Below are 8691 nucleotides of genomic sequence, written 5' to 3'. Positions count from 1 at the left end.
ATGGGCTACAAACAGCTCACTACACAACAGACACTTAGTATTACTTCGTTAACTATAGTATACATCACAGTGGCTATACTATAGTATACTATATATATATATATATATATCACACTGGCTTGCCGAAGTATTCACCCCCTTCACATTTTTCCTATTTTGTTGCCTTACAACCTGAAATTAAAGCCAATATTTTGTAGAGCCACCTTTTGCAGAAATTAAAGCTGCAAGTATCTTGGATATGTCTCTATAAGCTTGGCACATCTAGCCATTGGGATTTTTGCCCATTCTTCAAGGCAAAACTGCTCCAGCTCCTTCAAGTTGGATGGGTTCCGCTGGTGTACAGCAATCTTTAAGTCATCCCACAGATTCTCAATTGGATTGAGGTCTGGGCTTTGACTAGGCCATTCCAAGACATTTAAATGTGTCCCCTTAAACTACTCAAGTGTTGCTTCAGCAGTATGCTTAGGGCCATTGTCCTGCTGGAAGGTGAACCTCTGTCCCGGTCTCAAATCTCTGGAAGGCAAACAGTTTTCCCTCAAGAATTTCCCTGTATTTAGCGCCATCCATCATTCCTTCAATTCTGACCGGTTTCAAAGTCCCTGCCAATGAAAAATATGAGGATGGTGTTCTCAGGGTGATAGGAGGTGTTGGGTTTGCGCCAGATATAGCATTTTCCTTGATGGCAAAAAAGCTACATTTTTGTCTCATCTGACCAGAGTACCTTCTTCCATATATTTGGGGAGTTTCCCAAATGCCTTTTGGCCAACACCAAACGTATTTGCTTATTTTTTTCTTTAAGCAATGTCTTTTTTCTAGCTACTCTTCCATATAGCCCAGCTCTGTAGAGTGTACAGCTTAGTGGTCCTATGGACAGATACTCCAATCTCTGCTGTGGAGCTTGCAGCTTCTTCAGGGCTATCTTGGGTCTCTTTGTTGCCTCTCTGATTAATGCCCTCCTTGCCTGGTCTGTGAGTTTTGGTGGCCGGCCCTCTCTTGGCAGGATTGTTGTGGTGCCATATTCTTTCCATTTTTTTTTATAATGGATTTAATGGTGCTCCGTGGGATTTTCAAAGTTTCTGATATTTTTTTATAACCAAAGCCTGATCTGTACTTCTCCACAATTTTGTCCCTGACCTGTTTGGAGAGCGCCTTGGTATTCATGGTGCCACTTGCTTGGTGGTGCCCCTTGCTTAGTGGTGTTGCAGACTCTGGGGTCTTTCAGAACAGGTGTGTATATATATACTGAGATCATGTGACAGATCATGTGACACTTAGATTGCACACATGGACTTTATTTAACTAATTAAATTACTTCTGAGGGTAATTGGTTGCACCAGATCGGTATTTAGAGGCTTCATAGCAAAGGGGGTGAATACATATGCACACACCACTTTTCTGTTTTTTATTTTTAAGACATTTTTGAAACAAGTTGTTTTTTTCATTTCACTTTACCAATTTGGACTATTTTGTGTATGTCCATTACAATAAATATAAATCTAGTTCAATTATAGATTGTAATGCAACAAAATAGGAAAATGCCAAGGGGGATGAATACTTTTTGCAAGGCACTGTACATTATTTAGACATTAGCACAAATTAGCATAATACATTTTTGGACTCACCTTGTTGTGCTGTGCTCACTTGAACAGGAAGGTGGTGCGGCAGTGCTTCGTGGGAACATTTTCTTATCAAAATTTGTCATCAAAGTCTGGCATCCTCTGGATTTATGGTATTTTCAAGACAACTGGGAAAAAAACAAGGTCGAATCATGATGTCAGTAATCTTCAGGTCGGAGCTCTAGAAAGAGGCCACAGTTCCCGACTTGGAATTCCGGGTTGGATGACCATTCAAAACGTATGTTCCCAGTCGGAGTTATTTTTCCCAGTTGTCCGAGAATTCCCAGTTCAGAGTACCAGTCAAAAGTTTTGACACACCTACTCATTCAAGGGTTTTTTATTTTTACTATTTTCTACATAGAATAATAGTAAAGACATAAAAACTATGACATACTACATGATTCCATATGTGTTAACTAAAAAAAGTGTTAAACAAATCAAAATACATTTGATATTCTTCAGTAACCACCCTTTGCCTTTATGACAGCTTTGCACACTCTTGGCATTTGACATAAACACTTAAGAGGACCATTGGAAGACCACCTTCCATCAGCCCACAACCCCCAGGTCCTATATCTGGCTCCTGTCCCTCTCCTTAGCCCAGTCTGCTCCCTGAAATAACCTTCGCTGCCTCCTGGCTTAGACACTGCTAGATGTGTCTCCCGTCACACTTCCTCACCTCAGCTCATCGCAGTAATCAGCCATAAGATAGAGGAGGAGGAAGTCAAGAGCTAGGTCAGGACATGACAGGGTGGGCAGAGGAGAGGCAGACGACTGGAGGCGTAGGAGGGTGCGAGAGGAGGGGTGTGGGGGTTTGGCTGTCTGACAACACAGGCTTGGCTCCTCTCCACTGGCCTGCTCAGACTCTTTCTATGTATGTTTTAAATCAACTGGGGCTCTCTTAAAGTAACAATTAAGTCAATTTTTCTCAAAAAATGACAGATTATTTGCATACGTCATTAGAGACGTAGAAACGTATGCCTTGGATGCCATAATTGTTTAGACACCATTTGTTTAATTGTGTGCAAGAGGCATAGCAATCCAATACAGTGCCTTGCGAAAGTATTCGGCCCCCTTGAACTTTGCGACCTTTTGCCACATTTCAGGCTTCAAACAAAGATATAAAACTGTATTTTTTTGTGAAGAATCAACAACAAGTGGGACACAATCATGAAGTGGAACGACATTTATTGGATATTTCAAACTTTTTTAACAAATCAAAAACTGAAAAATTGGGCGTGCAAAATTATTCAGCCCCCTTAAGTTAATACTTTGTAGCGCCACCTTTTGCTGCGATTACAGCTGTAAATCGCTTGGGGTATGTCTCTATCAGTTTTGCACATCGAGAGACTGACATTTTTTCCCATTCCTCCTTGCAAAACAGCTCGAGCTCAGTGAGGTTGGATGGAGAGCATTTGTGAACAGCAGTTTTCAGTTCTTTCCACAGATTCTCGATTGGATTCAGGTCTGGACTTTGACTTGGCCATTCTAACACCTGGATATGTTTATTTTTGAACCATTCCATTGTAGATTTTGCTTTATGTTTTGGATCATTGTCTTGTTGGAAGACAAATCTCCGTCCCAGTCTCAGGTCTTTTGCAGACTCCATCAGGTTTTCTTCCAGAATGGTCCTGTATTTGGCTCCATCCATCTTCCCATCAATTTTAACCATCTTCCCTGTCCCTGCTGAAGAAAAGCAGGCCCAAACCATGATGCTGCCACCACCATGTTTGACAGTGGGGATGGTGTGTTCAGCTGTGTTGCTTTTACGCCAAACATAACGTTTTGCATTGTTGCCAAAAAGTTCAATTTTGGTTTCATCTGACCAGAGCACCTTCTTCCACATGTTTGGTGTGTCTCCCAGGTGGCTTGTGGCAAACTTTAAACAACACTTTTTATGGATATCTTTAAGAAATGGCTTTCTTCTTGCCACTCTTCCATAAAGGCCAGATTTGTGCAATATACAACTGATTGTTGTCCTATGGACAGAGTCTCCCACTTCAGCTGTAGATCTCTGCAGTTCATCCAGAGTGATCATGGGCCTCTTGGCTGCATCTCTGATCAGTCGTCTCCTTGTATGAGCTGAAAGTTTAGAGGGACGGCCAGGTCTTGGTAGATTTGCAGTGGTCTGATACTCCTTCCATTTCAATATTATCGCTTGCACAGTGCTCCTTGGGATGTTTAAAGCTTGGGAAATATTTTTGTATCCAAATCCGGCCTTAAACTTCTTCACAACAGTATCTCGGACCTGCCTGGTGTGTTCCTTGTTCTTCATGATGCTCTCTGCGCTTTTAACGGACCTCTGAGACTATCACAGTGCAGGTGCATTTATACGGAGACTTGATTACACACAGGTGGATTGTATTTATCATCATTAGTCATTTAGGTCAACATTGGATCATTCAGAGATCCTCACTGAACTTCTGGAGAGAGTTTGCTGCACTGAAAGTAAAGGGGCTGAATAATTTTGCACGCCCAATTTTTCAGTTTTTGATTTGTTAAAAAAGTTTGAAATATCCAATAAATGTCGTTCCACTTCATGATTGTGTCCCACTTGTTGTTGATTCTTCACAAAAAAATACAGTTTTATATCTTTATGTTTGAAGCCTGAAATGTGGCAAAAGGTCGCAAAGTTCAAGGGGGCCGAATACTTTCGCAAGGCACTGTATACTCAAAACAAAGCACTACTGTCTCATACTATTACCAGATATGATATTGTTACTGTGTCTTAATTGTCTCTTCCTCAGAGTTTGCCCGGCAGGCATAGTAGCACTGTACAGTAACTCTCCATGGGCAGAACAAGCCATATCTGTGTCCGTAGTAGCCAGCATGTCTAATTCTGACATTTTTTCCACTAATTTGTCTTTTAACCAATCACATCAGATCTATTCAAAAAAAATGAGCTGATCTGATTGTTCAAAAAACCTATTCGTGAAAAAAATATCCAAATTTGTCTTGCCTGTCTAAACGCAGCATAGGAGGGGTGAAAGGTCAATACTGTGCTAAGGGTATTGATCAATTAGCCTGTGTGCTTTCTTATTCTCTGAATTTCGTGAGATGATGCAGGAAAGTGGGATGATGTTTCCCTATGGGGGAGTGTGCCGTCTCATGTGTAGCGTCGAGTGGGAATTGGTTGTCAGAATAGGAATGTTACGGCAACGTTTCCTTATAATTGGTATAGTGTAGATTATTAGAAAAATGTTTTGTGCAATGCTCAGAAAATAAGTAGAACTTAGAACTGTGGTGGATCAGAAAGGAGGAGGGCCCTGAGACTGTTGGCCAGCATTTGGTTTACAGTGTGGGACAGATATTTATCTTAGCTGACATTGTCAGTGTGCTCACTACTCCTCCTTCTCATTAATTGTGCCTGTCTGAGAGAGATGGGGAGAAATTGAGAGAGAGAAAGAGAAGCTGACTGGTAGAACTGCATGATTGTGTCATTTGCTTGGGAGTAGCTGACACACTCAGACTGAATCATCCTCAAACTACTGTGAAAGTAACAGCAGATTATTTTTTTTTAGCAGACAGTTTCACAATACCGCAAAGCAAATTTCAAACTGGTGTCAAAGTTCAAACCGGTGTCATTCTGTAAAGAGGTTATGTGAACACTCAAGTACAATAATATAAACACAATATTCTCAGGTGCTGCCACATTGTCATGTCACATTTTCAGGCATTGGTAAGTATCAACTGAATACGTTGCTGTGGTATAACTCATAAAGGACTTTAACATTAGATGGCATACTGGATTGAACCAGTTCCAGTTTGGCATGTCAATAAGCAGTATCGTGCTGGAAAAGTACCAACAGAATGTTAAGTACGTCACCCAGAAAGTTGTCACTCATTGTTCTTTTGCCTCACTCTGAAACGAAGATGATGATAGTGATGCCTTCCTTTTTTTATTATGGCTAAAATAAGAGGATAACCTATACCGCTCCTGAATGATGTTGTTCCTTACATTTCCGTTGGCTTTTCTCTAACACCCCGTACTTTATCTTTGTGCTCTGTTCAAAGAATAGCTGAAACTCTCCTTGTAAATTGGTTAATTATTTCCCTGGTCCATTGTTCAATCTCACTGGAAAGTATTGTTCTACATGGTGCCACAAATGAAACAGTGAATATTATTTTGGATTCTTATGTCACTTCCTCCCAGTGTCTTCTTGGCCTGCAGGAAGTTCTAGTGCACACAAGCGTGTGCATAGTCGCATACACTGCTTGTTATTTTTGGTCCACTGGAGTACAAAAGTAGACCTCGTGGATTTAACAATAGGGAGAATCTGAGATCAAGAAGAAGAGACAGAGAGAGAATCTTGGCCCAAAACAAATGTGGACTTTTTGTTCAACTACAGCATATCACCAGAGGCTCAGTTTAAACCAGGCTCACTGTTTCAATGATGAGGAGCTAGAGGCTGAATCAATCTATGACTACTTTGAGTTTCGGGCAATTGAAGAAACTGGTAACAAGCATATGCAGGCAAACTATTATCAAAAGTACATAGCGATGTAGTCATGTTTCATGTAGTGCAATGGCTGACAAAAAAATAAACATTGCTTCCCTCTTAACGGCCCTTGTTCAGGAGAGAAGGAGGAATGGAAAGCATTGCCCATAAATCAGTAGGGCATACTCACAGGGGTCTGTCCTGTCTGTCCTGGCCCTGCTTCCATCCGCCATGACGCTTGTTTATCTTACACACTTCCTGCAGATGGACACTGCTGGACCTGAAACAGACACACACACGCGCGCACGCGTGCGCACCCACGCGTACCCGCACACACACACGTGCGCACCCACACACACGTGCGCACCCACACACACACAAAAACATTCCAGATGATAAATCAAATCATAGAATTGTGGACCTGTCAGAAGAGACCCAGGAGGCTATAGCATTAGCATGGTCAAACTGGAGGAACAACAAGACCAGCTGGGTTGCCTGTGGGTCTATGGCAGCAGCACACACTCACACACGCACAAACGATGGCTGCTCTCTCCATCACACCAGCCCCATTATGCCTCCCTCCCTCCACAGGCCAACGGCTCTGGGACAGGTCAAACACAACACAGCAAGCCTATATTTAGCAACCCTCTCCTGTTTTTCCTGAATATGCTTAATGTTTTGGTAGCGTGCTCAGGCATGTGTGACCCAGAGGATATACTCCCTGACTCTAAATTCAGCAAAGTACAGTAGAGTACATTGAGGGCAGTGGTGTAGTGGAGGGTATATGCAGGTATACGCTGTATACTCACTTTAATCCCCACTGATACGTATCAAGGTAGTGTAGTGGAGGTATACGCTTAAAGTGTTGATAAACTATTATTTATTCACATTTAAGGCGCAGCAATGTACACATGGCAGTAGGCCTACACGTGAATGTTCCATAAATGCAATTTGCGGGAAAACACAGTTCTAAAATGTGCACCAGACGTTCAAGCGGTTTCATGGACAGACATAGGTGGAAATATCAGTTAAAAAGAGGGGGGGATTTAAAGAGGCAAGAACTATCATGGCTTGCTAATATGATTAGGATATTTATTGCCTTTGGTTGCAAGGCAATGAAAGAAAGTGGAAAGAAAACCAATCGAACAGGATACACAAGTCGTTCTAAAAATAACTGTCTCCACGTTTGTATGGTGGGATTTTGGCTACAGGCGACTTTGAAGCAAGGTAAGACATGCCTCATAATATGAAGTAAAATGTCCAGGTTTCAAACAATTAAGGAGCAGGAAAAAATATAGCAATGATAATGATAGACCTAATTGTCTTCTGGTAGATGGAAAGGCTTTCCCAAAAACCTTCCCTATTAAACGGTTAACTAGCTACAACTAGCATCAATCCAGTGGCCATTTGGTTTGCAAACTCTATCTCATGTGCTACAGAAACACAGCTAGTCTAACAGTAGTGCTAAGTGCCTGCACACTTGAATTTTAAAAAATCTACATTTATTACATTTTTCCCAGACCACAAAAGTGTTCGCGTTGTGTGGTTTAAGCATTGTTATGGCCTTAGAGCATCCAATTTTGTTTTGTTTTTTTCTGAAAAAAAAAAAAGAAGTGTGACTTTGATAACTAAAACCTGAAATAAAATGGGGAAAATCTGAAACCTGTGAATTTCTGATTCTGTTTATCTTTTTTAATAGTAGGCCTGGGTTGGCCTGACTGTCAAAAACCAATATGTGATTTATCATTTTAGGTCATTCAGAGTGCATGTCACTGTTTCTCAACACATTTTTCCACATAGGGCACCTTTCCTTCGCCGGGCAGACTTAGAGTATCCCCACTTCTCAAAGCACCACTACATCACTTATTGAGGGACACAGTCAGTGCTGAAGACAGGTCCCCTGGAACCTTTTCAATGACAGGACATCTTTATTTGGCATTCTTGCCTCAAAAGACAGTGTAATGGACCCCCCCTTTGCTCTGGCACATCCACCCTGACCTTGTGATAGCCTTGTTAACACTTAGTGAGACAACAACAGTCTCGGTGGACCTTAGTGCGCTCCTTGCTGATCGGAATCTAATTCCAGATTATTGTTGTTTTTCATCAGGTTAATGCATAAGTACTTATCCCAGCTCAGCTTTTCTGACCCGTTTTTTTAACCCTTCCCCCCCCCCCCTCTCTCTCTTTCTCCTCCTCTCCCGCAAGCACTCCACATGAAGGCCCCATAGGGAAGAGAAAAATACAGGAAACTGAGAGATGGGAAAAGGAGGAGTTAAGTATACAGGCCCTGGGAGTGTACTTCTGAGTTATTTCAAAATACTGGTTTTGAAACGCTGAGAAATTGCATGGATTAAGGTCAGTGCCTGGAAGCCCTAGCCAGAGCCAGCTTGAGTTTGTCTACATGTTCTATATCTGGAATGATGAAGTAGGGCCCACCCAAATAGCTGGTGATGGTAGTGTGTTCACAGATACATTGTTGTGCTGCACTGAGCACACCTGTACTGCCAAAGTCCTTTTGATAGCAGTCATAAAGATATATTGTGTTTTGTTTATAGCACCAGAACTACTCAGATAGAATAAAATGCCATTTTTATTACATAGCTGCACTTATTCTGAATACCTCACTGGCAGTTTTA

The 8691-nt window shown here is 41.7% G+C and overlaps 1 long non-coding RNA gene across 1 annotated transcript; it reads right to left on the bottom strand.

The window, feature by feature from the left end:
* Positions 1-1416: 1416 nt before the first annotated feature.
* LOC149983532 (uncharacterized) lies at positions 1417-6335 on the bottom strand. Its single transcript, XR_016496190.1, has 2 exons — positions 6246-6335; positions 1417-1744 (listed from the first exon to the last, which is right to left on the bottom strand). It is a non-coding gene; the product is annotated as an uncharacterized LOC149983532 (long non-coding RNA).
* Positions 6336-8691: the final 2356 nt, after the last annotated feature.

This window comes from Oncorhynchus mykiss, chromosome 5, assembly GCF_057628025.1.
Source record: "Oncorhynchus mykiss isolate SJ-2025 chromosome 5, ASM5762802v1, whole genome shotgun sequence".
NCBI lineage: Eukaryota > Metazoa > Chordata > Actinopteri > Salmoniformes > Salmonidae > Oncorhynchus > Oncorhynchus mykiss.
The sequence above is the reverse complement of the archived record's forward strand: the minus strand, read 5'-3'. Positions and strand labels throughout refer to the sequence as shown.